This window comes from Mobula hypostoma, chromosome 15 (assembly GCF_963921235.1).
Source record: "Mobula hypostoma chromosome 15, sMobHyp1.1, whole genome shotgun sequence".
NCBI lineage: Eukaryota > Metazoa > Chordata > Chondrichthyes > Myliobatiformes > Myliobatidae > Mobula > Mobula hypostoma.
The window spans coordinates 26,832,831-26,850,729 of record NC_086111.1 but is presented as its reverse complement, the minus strand read 5'-3'; positions in this window follow the sequence as shown (position 1 = coordinate 26,850,729).

The window sequence follows — 17,899 nt, the reverse complement described above, 5'->3', positions numbered from 1 at the left end:
TTCAGGAAATCTGATGGTAGAGCAGATGAAAATTAAACCATTAGCTGTGGTCACCTTACTAAAACAGAAAACTCGGAAATCGTTGATCTGATTGTGTATCTGACTGTACTTACATGCATACAAAACAATTATGTACACAATCTCGGTATTTGGGCAATATCCTCCCAAATTTCCCCTCTTTATTGCTGGTACATTGCCATAGATATGCAATATGAAGATTTTTACTCTCTTGGATGTAAGAAATATTTATTATTATTGTTATTATTATTATTATTATTAAATAATGGATAGTCCTGAAAATACAGCAATGTAGGCCATGATTCAATAACAGGACAGTCACTTGCATTAGCTTTTTTCAGTTAAGACAATGACAAAATTTCCACTCATAATAGATGACTGCATGAGAGATTAAATAATTATTAATTAGACAGATGTTTTTTTTACAGGATTTTGGCACAGACTTTTGTTTTGATAGTCAGGAGAGCCACAGAATCTATTCAGCAATATTACTGGGTAGCCAATAAAAAGCCATGTACTCTCTGGCAGTTCAACTACATTAAGGAGTGATTTGTGACATTTCCTACAACTTCAGGCTGCGCAAATTAAATTGATTATGACAACAGATGGAAAATAGGAATTCTAAAGTTTATAATAAAACTGCAAGGAGGTTCAAGATAGTGTTTACAGTTGTGTTTTCGACCTGTACTTGAGTGCTTCAACAATTCTTGCATGCAAAAATTCTGACTACACTTTTTCATTACAGAATGATACTGAGTGGAATGTAACAAAACTTGAGGGCTCTGTCACCCCTAGTGGTACTAACTTTGTATTATAAAAGCTGCAAGCAACAGATTGTTGTACTGGGGTGTAGAATTGTTCTTCTTGTAGTTTACATTTTATACAATCATCTACAGTATATATACATAATTGTCTGGTGAATTTTCCAGTAATTAGGACACAGTTGGTTCTGCATTTTTTGAGAAACTTAGTTTTCAGTAAAACATGCCATATTACTTGAATCTGGCTATTTTATTGGTTTGCTGTTATCACTGAAATCTTCTTTACCTTGAGTCTAAGTCAGAGACCACAACTACCTTTTCCTTTGATATTTTCTTTTCTCTCAGTTCTCACTCTCTCGTTTATTTTCTGCTCTTGTAACACTTAATAAATAGATTATGGGTAATAAATTTAAAGGCATTCTCAACTTCCAATAAACCCTTGGATCACAAAAGCATCAGGATCTAACAAGACAAGATTTTCTGAATCTATGGAGGTTTGCTAACATTATTCTTTGGAATTAACAAATTTTACGTTTCTGTATTTAATGTATTTGAATAATTTTAAGTGTTTGTAATTCTTTTATGCTTTTAATTTTTTAAGTAGTTATTATATTTTAGAAATTTTGAATTGCTTAGTAATTGTTTTTAAGGCACAATGCTGTTCACCACACAAGGCCAGATCAACTACACACAAAAAAAATTCCACCTGCATTGGTAGCTTATTTCGATCCTGGTGATGCATCCAGTTAGAATACTCTCCATGGTATATCTGTAGTGTCTTTTGTGACAAAACAAAACTCCTCAAACTCCAAATGAAATATAGCTGCTGTCATGCCTTCTTTGTAGCTACATCAATATGCTGGGACCAGGTTAGGTCCTCAGAAATATTGACACCCAAGAACTTGAAATGCTCACTCTTTCCACTTCTGATCCTTCTATGAGGACTGGTGTGTGTTCCCTTATTTTACTCTTTCTGAAGTCCACAATCAGTTCTTTGGTCTTACTGACATTGAGTGCAAGGGTTGTTGCTGCAACACCGCTCAACTAGCTAATATATGTCGCTCCTGTACGCCCTCTCGTCACCATCTGAAATTCTGCCAACAATAATTGTATCATCAGCAAATTTATAGACGGCATTTGAGCTGTGCCGAGCCACACAGTCATAGGTGTAGAGAGAGTAAGCAGTGGTCTAAGCACACACCCTGAGGTGCACCAGTGTTGACTGTCAGTGAGGTGGGGATGTTATTTCTGATCTGAACAGATTATGGTCTTCCCGTAAGGAAGTTGAGGATCCGGCTGCAGAGGGAGAAACAGAGGCCCAGGTTCTGGAGCTTTTTGATCAGGATTGTAGGAATGATTGTGTTAAATGCTGAGCTCTAGTCAATAAACTGCCCCTGACATAGGTATGTATATTGTCCATGTGATCCAAGGCATTAGTCATTAGCTGCCACAAAGCCATTCATGCTTGTTTTGCATTGGTAGGCTATGAATTGTTTATCAGAATTAATTTCAACCAAAGTAGGAAAGTAAACCTTACAGGCCTTTGCTAACCTCTGATAAACTGTGAAATTAATGACTTGCAGTAGAGAAGTGGCTACAGCAAGGCAAAATCAGACAATACACTATCAAAAAAATGAAGGGGATGCATTTCAAAAACATTGATCAAAAAGGTGTAAAGATTGGTCGTAAATGCTCTTAATTATTTAACTTATTTGTGGTAAAATTACTTTTGCGTATGAGTGATCTGTATTGAGTTGTGCACCTTGGTCAAAAGTTTTGTTTGGTGATATAAATGAATACGGTTCAATGACATTAAACAGAGCTTGAACTTGCACTTGAGCTAAAGAGGGAGAAGTAGATAGAGAGAGAAAGTGAATATGTTCCACAGATTAAAGACATGGTCGCTAATGCAAAGAACTGTTGATAGCATGCAAGGAGCAAAGTTCACACCTTTTGAGTGGCTGGAAAAAATTATGCCCAGCTCTGGATTCACTGCCAGTGCTTTAATTATTCCTTCATTTCTGTAGTTTATTGGACATTGCAGAAACCTGCTGGCAGAGTCTTGGAGCTGAGTCCTGATCTGTGGAATACTGCTGACAGGTTCTGATGACTGGACAGGGAAGTCCTTACACTGTCATTTCTGGGTGGATCTTTGGCCACTTCTCCTGACATCTCCTCCTTTGGTTCAATGCAAACCCTTGCTTGCAATGTGTGCTGTAAAGGGGCATGAGAGATTTATCATTTTCTACTGCAATTGACTTCAGTAAATTGGCTGCATGGTTGATAGTGGGGAGGAAAGTTCTAAACTGGAATAGTGTGTTAGAGTGGTGCAGCATCACAGCTCCACTGACAAAGGCTCAACAATGACTGCATTGCTGCCTGTGTGGAGTTTGCACGTTCTACCTTTGGCTGTGCGTGTTGCCCCCAGTTCCTCAGGTTTCCCCCTACATCCCAAAGTTGCGTTGATTTGTAGGTTAACTGAGTAGCGTAAAAATTGCCCCTGGTCTTTCCCAGTGAATTGTAAAAGCTGCAGGGAAGTTGATAAGACCGAGATGCTTATGAGGGGGCATGGACCAGGTAGGCTAAAGGACGTGTGCTTGTACTGTGTGACTTATCATCAAGGTTGTGTAGTTGAGCAATGGATTTCAAACAGGACGAGTGGGAAGTGACACACTGGGGTTGGTGAATTGGGGGAGCTGGAACAAGCCAAATGAATACAGAAGAAATAGGATAAATAGAGAGATCTCCCAGATACTTGAAAGTTTCAGCACAGATCAATAAGTGATGGTTAAAAAGCCAATATAGAATATTTTTCTTTATTTGTCAAGACTCCCTTATGAAAATGGTTAGGCTATGCTGGAAGATTATACAATACCTCAAGTGCTGCATTCATTTCTGGTCACAATATTACAGGAGTCACATGATTGTTCCTCACAGCATGCTCAGGAGATTGACAAGCACTTTTTAGGAATGGAAAGTGTTAGGTATGAAGAGCTCTTGTCTCTTCTTTGTGCAGATGAAGCTGAGGTGTATACAATTATAGATTAAATGGAAATGATTGATTTTCCTTAGCAGATCGTTCAAAAGCCAAAGGACGGGGATTTAAGCTATCAGAAGGGTTGGAGCGGATATACAGTAAGCACAGAAGGTGAGATGGGTCCAGAAGTCCATAAGACTATAAGATTTAGGAGCAGAGTAGGCCACTTAGTCCATCGAGTCTCATTCAATCATGGGCTGATCCACTTTTTCCAGTCACCTCCACTCCCCTGCTTTCACTCCATGCCCTTTGATACCCTGGCTAATCAAGAACCTATATCTCTGCCTTAAATACACCCAATGACTTGGCCTCCACAGTCGCTTGTGGCAACAAATTCCACAGATTTACCACCCTCTGACTAAAGTAATTTCTCCGCATCTCAGTTCTAAAAGGATGTCCTTCAATCCTGAAGTCGTGTTCTCTTGTCCTACAATCCCCTACCATGAGAAATAACTTTGACATATCTAATCTGTTCAGGCCTTTTAACATTTGGAATGTTTCTATGAGATCCCCCCTCATTCTCCTGAACTCTAGGGAATAGTAGTAGTAGTAGTCGTAATAGTAGTCATACTTCATTGATCCCGAGGGAAATTCGTTTTTGTTACAGTTGCACCATAAATAATTAAATAGTAGTAAAACCATAAATAATTAAATAGTAATATGTAAATTATGCCAGGAAATAAGTCCAGGACCAGCCTATTGGTTCAGGGTGTCTGACCCTCCAAGAGAGGAGTTGTAAAGTTTGATGGCCACAGGCAGGAATGACTTCCTATGACGCTCTGTGTTGCATCTCGGTTGAATGAGCCTCTGGCTGAATGTACTCCTGTGCCCAACCAGTCCATTATGTAGTGGATGGGAGACATCGTCCAAGATGGCATGCAACTTGGACAGCATCCTCTTTTCAGACACCACCGTGAGAGAGTCCAGTTCCATCCCCACAACATCACTGGCCTTACGAATGAGTTTGTTGATTCTGTTGGTGTCTGCTACCCTCAACCTGCTACCCCAGCACGCAATAGCAAACATGATCGCACTGCCCACCACAGACTCGTAGAGCATCCTCAGCATCGTCCGACAGCCCAAGAGCTGCCAGACACTCCTTATATGGTAACCCTCTCATTCCTGGAATCGTTCTTGTGAATCTTCTCTGTTTCCTCAGCAGTACCCACTCCTCCACCTATCTTTGTATCATCGGCGCATTTAGCCACAAATCCCTTAATACCGTAGTTCAAATCATTGAGATACATCATGAAAAGTAACGGTCCCAACATCAACCCCTGTGGATCCCTTTATTCCCACTCTGTTTTCTGCCGATCAGCCAATGGTCCATCCATGCTAGAAACTTCCCTATAATTCCATGGGCTGTTATCTTGCTAAGCAGCCTCATGTGCGGCACCTTCTCAAAGTCCTTCTGAAAATCCTAGTACACCACATCTACTACATCTCCTTTGTCTACCCTACTTGTAATTTCCTCAAAGAATTGCAGTAGGTTTGTCAGCAGGATTTTCCTTTCAGGAAACCATGCTGGCTTTGGCCTATCTTGTCATATGCCTCCAGGTACGTCATAATCTCATCCCCAACAATTGATTCCAACAACTTTCCAACCACTGATGTCAGGCTAACAGGTCTATAGTTTCCTTTCTGCTGCCTCCCACCCTTCTTAAATAGCAGAGTAACGTTTACAATTTTCCAGTTATTCAGTGCAATGCCAGGGTCTATCGATTCTTGAAAGATCATTGTTAATGCCTCTGCAATCTCTCCAGCTACTTCCTTCTGAACCTGAGGGTGTATTCCATCAGGTACCAAGAGATTTATCCACCCTCAGACCATTAAGCTTCCTGAGCATCTTCTCAGTCGTAATTTTCACTGCATATACTTCACTTCCCTGACACTCTTGAATGTCCGGTATACTGCAGATGTCTTCCACTGTGAAGACTGATGCCAAATATGCATTCAGTTCCTCTGCCATCTCGGCGTTTTTCATTACAATATCTCCAGCATCATTTAGTATTGGTCATATATCTACCCTCGACTCTGTTTTACCCTTTATATACTTAAAAAAGCTTTTAGTATTTTCTTTGATATTGGTCGCCAGCTTCCTTTCATAATTCATCTGTTCCTTCCAAATGACCTTCTTAGTTTCCTTCTGCAAATGTTTAAAAGCTCCCCAATCCTCTATCTTCCCACTAGCTCTGGCTTCTCTTTTGCTTTTACTTTGGCTTTGACTTCACTTGTCAGCCACGGTAGTGTCCTTCTTCCCTTTGAAAATTTCTTCTTGTTTGGAATATACAGTATCTGTCTTGCACTTCCCTCATTTTTCACAGAAACTCCAGCCATTGCTGCTCTGCTGTCCTTCCTGCAAATGTCCTTTTCCAGTCAACTTCGGCCAGTTCCCCTCTCATGCCATTGTAATTTCCTTTATTCCACTGAAATACTGAAACGTTAGATTTTATTTTTTCCCTCTCAGATTTCAAAGTGAATTCGATTATATTGTGATCATTAACCTTAAGCTCTCTTATCACCTCCGGATTATTGCACAACACCCAATTCAGCACAGCTGATCCCCTAGTGGGCTCAACAACATGCTGCTCTAAAAAGCCACCTCTGAGACATTCTACAAATTGTCTCAAGGTCCAGTACTGGCCTGGTTTTCCCAATGCACTTTCATGTTAAAATCCCCAACAATTATCATGACATTGTAAACACAAAATGATCTGCAGATGCTGGGGTCAAAGCAACACTCACAACATGCTGGAGAAACTCAGCAGGTCGGGCAACATCCGTGGAAAAGCTCGGTTGAAGACCTGACGAAGGATTCTGGCCCGAAATGTTGACCGATCTTTTCTACGGATGCTGCCCGACCTGCTGAGTTCCTCCATCGTGTTGTGAGTGTTATCATGACATTGCCTTTCTGATATGCTTTTTTCTATCTCCTGTTGTAATTTATAATCCACATCCCTGTTTGGAGGCCTGTATACAAATGCCATTAGGTTCCTTTTACCCTTGCCATTTCTTAACTCAACCCATAGAGACTCTAAACCTTCTAATCCTATGTCATCTCTTTCCAATGATTTAATATTATTTCTTATACACAGAGCCACACCACCCCCTCTGCCAACTAACCTATCTTTCCGATACATCGTATATCCTTGGACGTTCAGCTCCCAATGGCAGCCATCGTTGAGCCAAGTTTCAGAGATGGCCACAACGTCATACTTGCCAATCTGTAGCTGAATTTCAAGATTGTTCATTTATTTCTTATGCTACGTGCATTTAAATATAACACTTTCAGTCCAGTATTTGTTGCTTTCTGTTTTAACTGCACCACGTCTCTATTGCCCTGTAACTCATGCCACTGGCTTTGATTAACCTACGTCTCCTGCCTGTTCTTTCTATCATCTCTGTTGCATGCTATCTTTGATTTATTTCTGCTTTCCCCTTCCTCAGCCCTATCACTCTGGTTCCAATCCCCCTGCCAAATCAGTTTAAAGCCTCCCTAACAGCTCTGTTAAATGTGCCCACTAGGATATTGGACCCCTCTGGGTTCAGGTGTAATCTGTCCCTTTTGTACAGGTCATACCTCCCCCAGAAGTGGCCCCAGTGATCCAGGAATCCGAGGTCCTGCCCCTACACCAGCCTCTCAGCCACACATTAACACATTTGATCATGCTATTCTTGCACTCGCTAGCACGTGACACAAGTAGCAATCCTGAGATTACTACCCTCGAGGCCCTGCTTTTAAGCTTCCTACCTAACTCCTGGAATTCCCTCTTCAGGACCTCCTCCCTTTTTCTCCCTATGTCATTGTTACCAATGTGTACCAAGTCTTCTGGCTGATCACCCTCTCCCTTCAGAATACTCTGCACCCAATCCCAAACATCCTGAGGAGTGCAGTAGAACAGAGGGATCTGGGAATACAGATACAAAATTCCCTAAAAGTGGCGTCACAGGTAGATAGGGTAATAAAGAGGGTTTTTGGTACATTGGCCTTTATAAATCAAGGTATTGAGTATAAGAGTTGGAAAGTTATGGTGAGGTTGTATAAGGCATTGGTGAGGCCGAGTTTGGAGTATTGTGTGCAGTTTTGGTCACCAAATTACAGGATATTAATAAGGTTGAAAGAGTGCACAGAAGGTTTACAAGGATGTTGCCGGGATTTTAGAAACTGAGTTACAGAGAAAGGTTGAATAGGTTAGGACTTTATTCCCTGCAGCATAGAAGAATGAGGGGAGATTTGGTAGAGGTATATAAAATTATGATTGGTATAGATAGAGTGAATGCAAGCAGGCTTTTTCCACTGAGGCAAGGGGAGAAAAAAACCAGAGGACATGGTTTAAGGGTGAAGGGGGAAAAGTTTAAAGGTAACATTAGGGGGGGCTTCTTCACACAGAGAGTGGTGGGAGTGTGGAGTGAGCTGCCAGATGAAGTGGTAAATGCAGGCTCACTTTTAACATTTAAGAAAAGCTTGGATAGGTACATGGATGAGAGGTGTATGGAGGGATATGGCCCAGGTGCAGGTCAGTGGGACTAGGCAGAAAAATGGTTCGGCACAGCTAAGAAGGCCCAAAAGGCCTGTTTCTGTGCTGTAATGTTCTATAGCACCTGGGAGGCAACACACCATGCGGGTATCTCTATCAGGCTGACAGAACCTCCTGTCTGTTCCTCTCACTATGGAATCCCCTATGACTATGGCATTCCTCATCTTCCTCTTTCCCTTCTGCTCTAGGGAACCAGGCTCAGTGCCAGAGACCCAATCACCGTGGCCGTCCTCTGTCGGGTCATCCCCCTCAACCGTATCTAAAACAAGATAACGATTACTGAGGGGGATGGCCACAGAGGTGCTCTCTACCACCTGAGCTCTTTCCCTCGCTTCCCTGACCGTCACCCACTTATCTAACTCCTGCAGCCTCGGGGTGACTAATTCCCTGCAGCTCCTCTCTATCTCCTGTTCACTCTCCCTAATAAGCTGTAGGTCATCAAGCTGCAGCTCCAGATCCCTAACACACTCTCTCAGGAGCTGCATCTCGGTGCACCTGACACATTCGACACCTCGAGCAAAATACTAACCCTACCGACATGCTCTCTATCCCTCAAAAAATAATGCAAAGAAAAAACCAAAATATGAAGTCCATTTACCCACTTACCTCGCCGAAGCCTGTCGCTTCTACTCTCGCCACTGGCCTACTCCCGACAACTGGACACCCCAACAATGGCCGCTCCTCTTATTCCTTTGGTACTTTTACTTAGTTCGTCAAACTTAGTTGCCGTCACTGATAGGCCCTGCACAATGGACTAACGCCCACGAAGCTCTCATTTTAAATCACCACCTCTGAACTGCAAGCTTAGTTACTGCCGCTGATAGGTCCCGCTGTACATGAAGGATGGTAAAAACATTATCATATTTAATCAGTACATGGTTATGAATGACTTATGAAAATCCCACTTTATACGAATTCTCCCATATATGTTTAAACTATTTTTCAAGCTAGTAATAACAATAATAATCATTAATAACATAATGTTTCATGGTATGTATTAATGACCATGATCTCATTTAAATAAATAATATAAATAGGCATCCGCTAGTCTCGTGAGACCATGGATTTGCGCCTTGAAAGGTTTCCAGGGCGTAGGCTTGGGCAAGGTTGTATGGAAGACCAGCAGTTGCCCATGCTGCAAGTCTCCGCTCTCCACACCACCGATGTTGTCCAAGGGAAGGGCACTAGGGTGATGGGGAGTACCCCGGCGGCTGTGCCCCTTAACAACAGGTACTCCTGTTTGAGTACTGTTGGAGGGGACAGCTTACCCGGGGGAAGCGACAGTGGCCCTGCCTCCGGCACAGAGTCTGGCCCTGTAGCTCAGAAGGGTAGGGCAAGGAAGAGGAGGGCAGTTGTGATAGGGGACTCGATAGTAAGGGGGTCAGATAGGCGATTCTGTGGACGCAGTCCAGAGACTCGGATGGTAGTTTGCCTCCCTGGTGCCAGGGTCTGGGATATTTCTGATCGTGTCCAAGATATCCTGAAGTGGGAGGGTGAAGAGCCAGAGGTCCTGGTACATATAGGTACCAATGACATAGGTAGGAAAAGGGATGAGGTCCTGAAAGAAGAATATAGGGAGCTAGGAAGGGAGTTGAGAAAAAGGACCGCAAAGGTAGTAATCTCGGGATTACTGCCTGTGCCACGCGACAGTGAGAGTAGGAATGCGATGAGGTGGAGGATAAATGCGTGGCTGAGGGATTGGAGCAGGGGGCAGGGATTCAAGTTTTTGGATCATTGGGACCTCTTTTGGCGCAGGTGTGACCTGTACAAAAAGGACGGGTTACACTTAAATCCTAGGGGGACCAATATCCTGGCAGGGAGATTAGCGGGGGCTACTGAGGTGACTTTAAACTAGAATGGTTGGGGAGTGGGAATCAAATTAAAGAGGCTAGGTTTGAGGAGGTTAGTTCACAACAGAGGGATGGGAACCAGTGCAGAGAGACAGAGGGGTGTAAAGTGAGCATAGAAGCAAAAAGTACAAAGGGGAAAAGTAAAAGTGGCAGGCCGACAAATCCAGGGCAAGCATTAGAAAGGGCCACTTTTCAACATAATTGTATAAGGGCTAAGAGAGTTGTAAAAGAGTGCCTGAAGGCTTTGTGTGTCAATGCAAGGAGCATTCGTAATAAGGTGGATGAATTGAAAGTGCAGATTGTTATTAATGATTATGATATAGTTGGGATCACAGAGACATGGCTCCAGGGTGACCAGGGATGGGAGCTCAACGTTCAGGGATATTCAATATTCAGGAGGGATAGACATGAAGGAAGGGGAGGTGGGGTGGCGTTGCTGGTTAAAAAAGAGATTAACGCAATAGAAAGGAAGGACATAAGCCAGGAAGATGTGGAATCGATATGGGTAGAGCTGTGTAACACTAAGGGGCAGAAGACGCTGGTGGGAGTTGTGTACAGGCCACCTAACAGTAGTAGTGAGGTCGGACATGGTATTAAACAGGAAATTAGAAATGTGTGCAATAAAGGAACAGCAGTTATAATGGGTGACTTCAATCTACATGTAGACTGGGTGAACCAAATTGGTAAAGGTGCTGAGGAAGAGTATTTCTTGGAATGTATGCGGGATGGTTTTTTGAACCAACATGTCGAGGAACCGACTAGAGAGCAGGCTATTCTGGACTGGGTTTTGAGCAATGAGGAAGGGTTAATTAGCGATCTTGTCGTGAGAGGCCCCTTGGGTAAGAGTGACCATAATATGGTGGAATTCTTCATTAACATGGAGAGTGACGTAGTTAATTCAGAAACAAAGGTTCTGAACTTAAAGAGGGGTAACTTTGAAGGTATGAGTCGTGAATTAGCTAAGATAGACTGGCAAATGACACTTAAAGGATTGACGGTGGATATGCAATGGCAGGCATTTAAAGGTTGCATGGATGAACTACAACAATTGTTCATCCCAGTTTGGCAAAAGAATAAATCAAGGAAGGTAATGCACCCATGGCTGACAAGAGAAATTAGGGATAGTATCAATTCCAAAGAAGTAGCATACAAATTAGCCAGAGAAAGTGGCTCACCTGAGGACTGGGAGAAATTCAGAGTTCAGCAGAGGAGGACAAAGGGCTTAATTAGGAAGGGGAAAAAAGATTATGAGAGAAAACTGGCAGAGAACATAAAAACGGACTGTAAAAGCTTTTATAGATATGTAAAAAGGAAAAGACTGATAAAGACAAATGTAGGTCCCCTGCAAACAGAAACAGGTGAATTGATTATGGGGAGCAAGGACATGGCAGACCAATTGAATAATTACTTTGGTTCTGTCTTCACTAAGGAGGACATAAATAATCTTCCAGAAATAGTAAGGGACAGAGGGTCCAGTGAGATGGAGGAACTGAGCGAAATACATGTTAGTAGGGAAGTGGTGTTAGGTAAATTGAAGGGATTGAAGGCAGATAAATCCCCAGGGCCAGATGGTCTGCATCCCAGAGTGCTTAAGGAAGTAGCCCAAGAAATAGTGGATGCATTAGTGATAATTTTTCAAAACTCGTTAGATTCTGGACTAGTTCCTGAGGATTGGAGGGTGGCTAATGTAACCCCACTTTTTAAAAAAGGAGGGAGAGAGAAACCGGGGAATTATAGGCCGGTTAGCCTAACGTCGGTGGTGGGGAAACTGCTGGAGTCAGTTATCAAGGATGTGATAACAGCACATTTGGAAAGCGGTGAAATGATTGGACAAAGTCAGCATGGATTTGTGAAAGGAAAATCATGTCTGACGAATCTCATAGAATTTTTTGAGGATGTAACTAGTAGAGTGGATAGGGGAGAACCAGTGGATGTGGTATATTTGGATTTTCAAAAGGCTTTTGACAAGGTCCCACACAGGAGATTAGTGTGCAAACTTAAAGCACACGGTATTGGGGGTAAGGTATTGGTGTGGGTGGAGAATTGGTTAGCAGACAGGAAGCAAAGAGTGGGAATAAACGGGACCTTTTCAGAATGGCAGGCGGTGACTAGTGGGGTACCGCAAGGCTCAGTGCTGGGACCCCAGTTGTTTACAATATATATTAATGACTTGGATGAGGGAATTAAATGCAGCATCTCCAAGTTTGCGGATGACACGAAGCTGGGTGGCAGTGTTAGCAGTGAGGAGGATGCTAAGAGGATGCAGGGTGACTTGGATAGGTTGGGTGAGTGGGCAAACTCATGGCAGATGCAATTTAATGTGGATAAATGTGAAGTTATCCACTTTGGTGGCAAAAATAGGAAAACAGATTATTATCTGAATGGTGGCCAATTAGGAAAAGGGGAGGTGCAACGAGACCTGGGTGTCATTATACACCAGTCATTGAAAGTGGGCATGCAGGTACAGCAGGCGGTGAAAAAGGCGAATGGTATGCTGGCATTTATAGCGAGAGGATTCGAGTACAGGAGCAGGGAGGTACTACTGCAGTTGTACAAGGCCTTGGTGAGACCACACCTGGAGTATTGTGTGCAGTTTTGGTCCCCTAATCTGAGGAAAGACATCTTTGCCATAGAGGGAGTACAAAGAAGGTTCACCAGATTGATTCCTGGGATGGCAGGTCTTTCATATGAAGAAAGACTGGATGAACTGGGCTTGTACTCGTTGGAATTTAGAAGATTGAGGGGGGATCTGATTGAAACGTATAAGATCCTAAAGGGATTGGACAGGCTGGATGCGGGAAGATTGTTCCCGATGTTGGGGAGGTCCAGAACGAGGGGTCACAGTTTGAGGATAGAGGGGAAGCCTTTTAGGACCGAGATTAGGAAAAACTTCTTCACACAGAGAGTGGTGAATCTGTGGAATTCTCTGCCACAGCAAACTGTTGAGGCCAGTTCATTAGCTATGTTTAAAAGGAAGTTAGATATGGCCCTTGTGGCTACAGGGGTCAGGGGGTATGGAGGGAAGGCTGGGTTCTGAGTTGGATGATCAGCCATGATCATAATAAATGGCGGTGCAGGCTCGAAGGGCCGAATGGCCTACTCCTGCACCTATTTTCTATGTTTCTATGTTTCTATGTTAACCACTTGGCCACGCGCCAACACGATCTCATTTAACCATTAGAATAACTAAACAAATAAATGAAGCAAATATAGCGAGTGTATATTGAGTGATACAATATGAGTAGCTACAGTAGAAAAAACTGATATATTTGACCTTGTGGACAGCTCTCAGGAGTGGAATCCTTATGTAACCTGAAACTGCCTGTACTTGGACGTGTACTTAAAGAGTTGTGATCGGCAGGGTAGGGACAAAATGCGAGATCAAAATCAAGTTGCTTTGTTCATTTTCTACCAAAATCTAAGTTCAAAGTTCAAAGTTAATTTATTAACGAAATATGTTTGTGTCACCATGTATAACCCTAAGAGTCATTTTCTAGTAGGCATACTCAATAAATCCATAACAGAATAATAACCATTATAGAATCAATGCAAGACCGCCACAGCTGGGCAGAAAGTGTTGAATGGGCTCCTTACATACTGCATTGATTCTATGAATTTTGCTGTATAAATGCAAGTTATCACAATTGTCCCAATAACACAACTGATATTCTCAATGTGATGTTACCAAGCATCTTACTCCTATGCTTTAATTTTGTGGATTCACTGTAGCGTTAATCTACATCTCCTTTTCTTCATGTGAATCATTAAATTTATGTATAACTCTTGTAGTATTCTATTTACCACTTGCTCTTCTGAGCATATGGACAGGCCGTGGAAGCCTCTTAGTGGTATGTCCTGTCTTTGAGTTATTAATATTCTCCTCTTTTCTACATAAACTGCAGGATTGACCTACATAACAAAATGTCCTTGCTTTGGTCTATTAGTTGGAGGACATTGGGCAAAATTCTGCTTGGCTCTGTCGTGCTCCGTTCAATAATCTGTGGGAATCATTGTTGCAGGCACATTGTGAATGCCTGCAAACTTCCCTTTTCTCCTGACAAACTCCTACCTCCTTTGTAGGTTGCACAGATTCAACAAATTTGGGTCAGTATTAGAGAAAACCATAAAAGTATACAATGTTGAAGATGAAGTTAAATGTTTGTCTCAATAAATTCAGATAATATTTTATGGTGAAAAAGAACCTTACTACAACTTGGGCTTACATACTGTCTTTAAAATCATATGCATTCCACTTTATTTATGAACAACAATATGCAAAATCATGTGGTATAAATCAAGGGGGGGTGTATGTGTAGGCATATCAGCAGATTATCTCAGATCACATTTTTCACTTCATGGACATGAGGGGAAATAAGCAGATTATTTGGGAACCACAATGTTGATGTACAGGTGCTTACTGTGTGTAAGTGGTTTGCTGAATTTCCTATGTTTTGAGTCTGCTTTACAAATCCAAGTCTTCCTTTCTGTGCATGTGAGATGATATTCCATCTGACAATGTTAGCAGATGCAAACTTATTTTTAAGAGTATATTTTTGCTACGACAACGAGAAGTAAAATATTCTGGTTCCACTAATTAAATACCCCTTGGGTGTTCCTTTACTTTCTCTACTTGAAAACAAAACAAACACTATTAGCGTATGATCCTAAGGTACCATTCGGATTGGTTATTTTTTAACTTCATGAAAGGTTGGGTTTGGGCCGAATTGAGGCAGTGGGTTCTGGGCCAGCGTGCATATCGAACTGGCAGGGCCCTGCTCCGAAAGTGAGGAACCACCTACTCCTTGGCTAGGTTAAGCACTGGGCTAGATTGAAAAGGTTGGTGGTGTCGGGGTCAGAGGCAAGGGATGCTCTGGTGTTTGGCTTGCTGTTCCAAGAGTTTTACTTATTTTGGACCTGAACTGTATCTGAATCACAATCAGAATCAGGTTTGATACACCAGCATCCGAGAGGTGATTGATAAGTTCATGGCCTAAGGTAGAAGGAGTCAATTTTAGAAAGCCAAGCACATTTATTTTTTAACATAGCCTCCTCCTACATATACACACTTAGTCCAGCAGTCGTGGAGCATACAGATCCCTTCTTTGTAGAAGTCAGCATCTTGGACCTCCAGAAAGTGGTCCACGGGGTGATTGATAAGTTTGTGGCCTAAGGTAGAAGGAGATGAGTTGTTAACTTCAAACTTTCTGCATCATCACTCAAAGAGTTGAACTGCATGTGCATGTAACTAGAGCTGTATAACTCATCTCCTTCTACCTTAGGCCACAAACTTATCAATCACCCCTTGTATGTCATGAAATTTGTACTTTAGTGGCAGCAGTGCAATGTAATACATGATAATATAGAAAAAAATTAAGTCAATTACAGTAAATATATATGTATAAAATAGTTAAATAAACATAGTGCAAAAACAGAAATGATATAAAAAAGGTGAGGTAGAGTCCATTTGTTCAATGTCTATTTAGGAATTGGATGAAAGAGGGGAAGATGTTCCTGAATCACTGAGTGTGTCCCCTGAGGCTTCTGTACCTCCTTCCTGATGGTAACAATGGGAAACAGGCATGTCGGAGGTGATGGTGATCCTTAATGATGGACGCTGCCTTTCTGAGGCACTGCTCTTTGAAGATGTATTGGCTACAATGGAGGCTAGTACCCAAGATGGAGCTGACTAATTTGTCAACTTTCTGTAGCTTGTTTCGACCCTGTGCAGTAGCCCTCCATCCCTCTCCCCCCCTCATACCAGACAGTGATACAGCCTGTCAGAATGCTCTCCACAGTACACCTGTAGAAATTTACAAGAGTTTCAGGTGATAAACCAAATCCCTCAAACTCCTAATGATACATGGTCGCTGTCTTGCCTTCTTTATAGCTGCATGAGTATGTTAAGACCAGGTTAGATCCTCAGAGATCTTAACACCCAGGAACTTGAAATTGCTCACCCTCTCCACTTCTGATCCCTCTATGGGGATTGGTTCATGTTCCCTCATCTTACCCTTCCTGAAATCCACAATCAGCTCTTTGGTCTGACTGATGTTGAGTGTAAGGTTGTTGCTGCGACACCACTCAACTAGTTGGCATATCTCACTCCTGTACTATTCTCCATCTGAGATTCTACCAACAATGGTTGCATCATCAGCAACTTTATAGATGGCATTTGAACTATACCAAGCCACACAGTCATAGGTATCGAGAGTGGGCTAATCACAGATCTCTGACGTGTGTCTGTGTTGATTGTTCTGTGAGAGGAGGTATTATTACCAATCTGCACAGAATGTGGCCCTCCGGTTTGGATGTTGAGGATCCAATTGCAGAGGGAGGTACAGAGGCTCAGGTTCTGTAGCTTTTCGATCAGTACTGTGGGAATAATAGTGTCAAATGCTGAGCTATAGTCAACGAACAGTATCCTGACAGAGGTGCTTGTGTTGTCCAGGCAATCTAGGGCTGTGTGAAGAGCCATTGAGATTGCGTCTGTTGTAGACATATTGTGCTGATAGGCAAATTGCTGTGCGCCCAGGTCTTTGCTGCGGTAGTAGTTGATTCTAGCCATGACCGAACTCGCAAAGCATTTCATCACTGTAGATTTGAGTGCTACTGGATGATAGTCATTAAAGCAACTCACACTACTCTTCTTGGGCACTGATATACCATAATGGTTGTCCCTTTGAAGAATATGGAAACTTCCAACATTAGCACTGAGAGGTTGAAAATGTCCCTGAATACTCCCAAAATTTGGTTGGCACAAGTTTTCAGAGTCCTTACCAGGTACTCCATCAGTGCCTGCTGCCTTGCGAGTATTCACCCTCTTGACAGATAGCCTGATATTAGCCTCCGATCAGAGATCACAGGGTCACTGGGTGCAGCAGGGATTGTCACAGTTATAGTTATATTCTCCCTTTCAAAGGGGGCTAGAAGGCATTGAGCTTGTCTAGGAGCAAATCATCACTGCCATTCATGATGTTGGGTTTCACTTTGTAGTAAGTAACATCCTGCAAATCCTCAAACACGAGGAATTCTGCAGGTGCTGGAAATTCAAGCAACACGCATCAAAGTTGCTGGTGAACGCAGCAGGCCAGGCAGCATCTCTAGGAAGAGGTACAGTCACCGTTTCGGGCCGAGACCCTTCAAATCCTGCAAATCCTGTCAGAGTTGAGGTGCCTCCGATGTCACCTCCAACCTCACTTGGAATTGTTTCTTCGCTCTTGAAATAGCCCTCTGCAAGTCATACCTGCTTTTTTAAACCTGGATCACCAGACTTAAATGTCACCAATCTAGCCCTCAACAGACAACAGTTGGTTTGAGAATGTACGGCAAGTTTTCATAGGCACACACTCATCCACACAGGTTTTAATGAAGTTAGTAACAATTGTGGCATACTCATCCAGATTTGACGATGAATCCCTGTACACAGTTCAGTCCACTTATTCGAAGCAGTCCTGTAGGCGCTCCTGTGCTTCCTTTGTCTATACTTTCTTGGTCCTCATTACTGGTGCTGCAGTCTTCTGTCTCTGCCTATACTCAGGGAGTAGAAGTACAGGCAGGTGATCAAACTTTCTGAAGTGTGGGCATGGAATAGCACTGTAACACTTGACAGTGGTGTAACAGTGGTCCAGTGTGTTGTTTGCTCTGGTATTACAAATGATTTGCCGATGGTAATTACTTAGTAACTTTCTTAGGTTT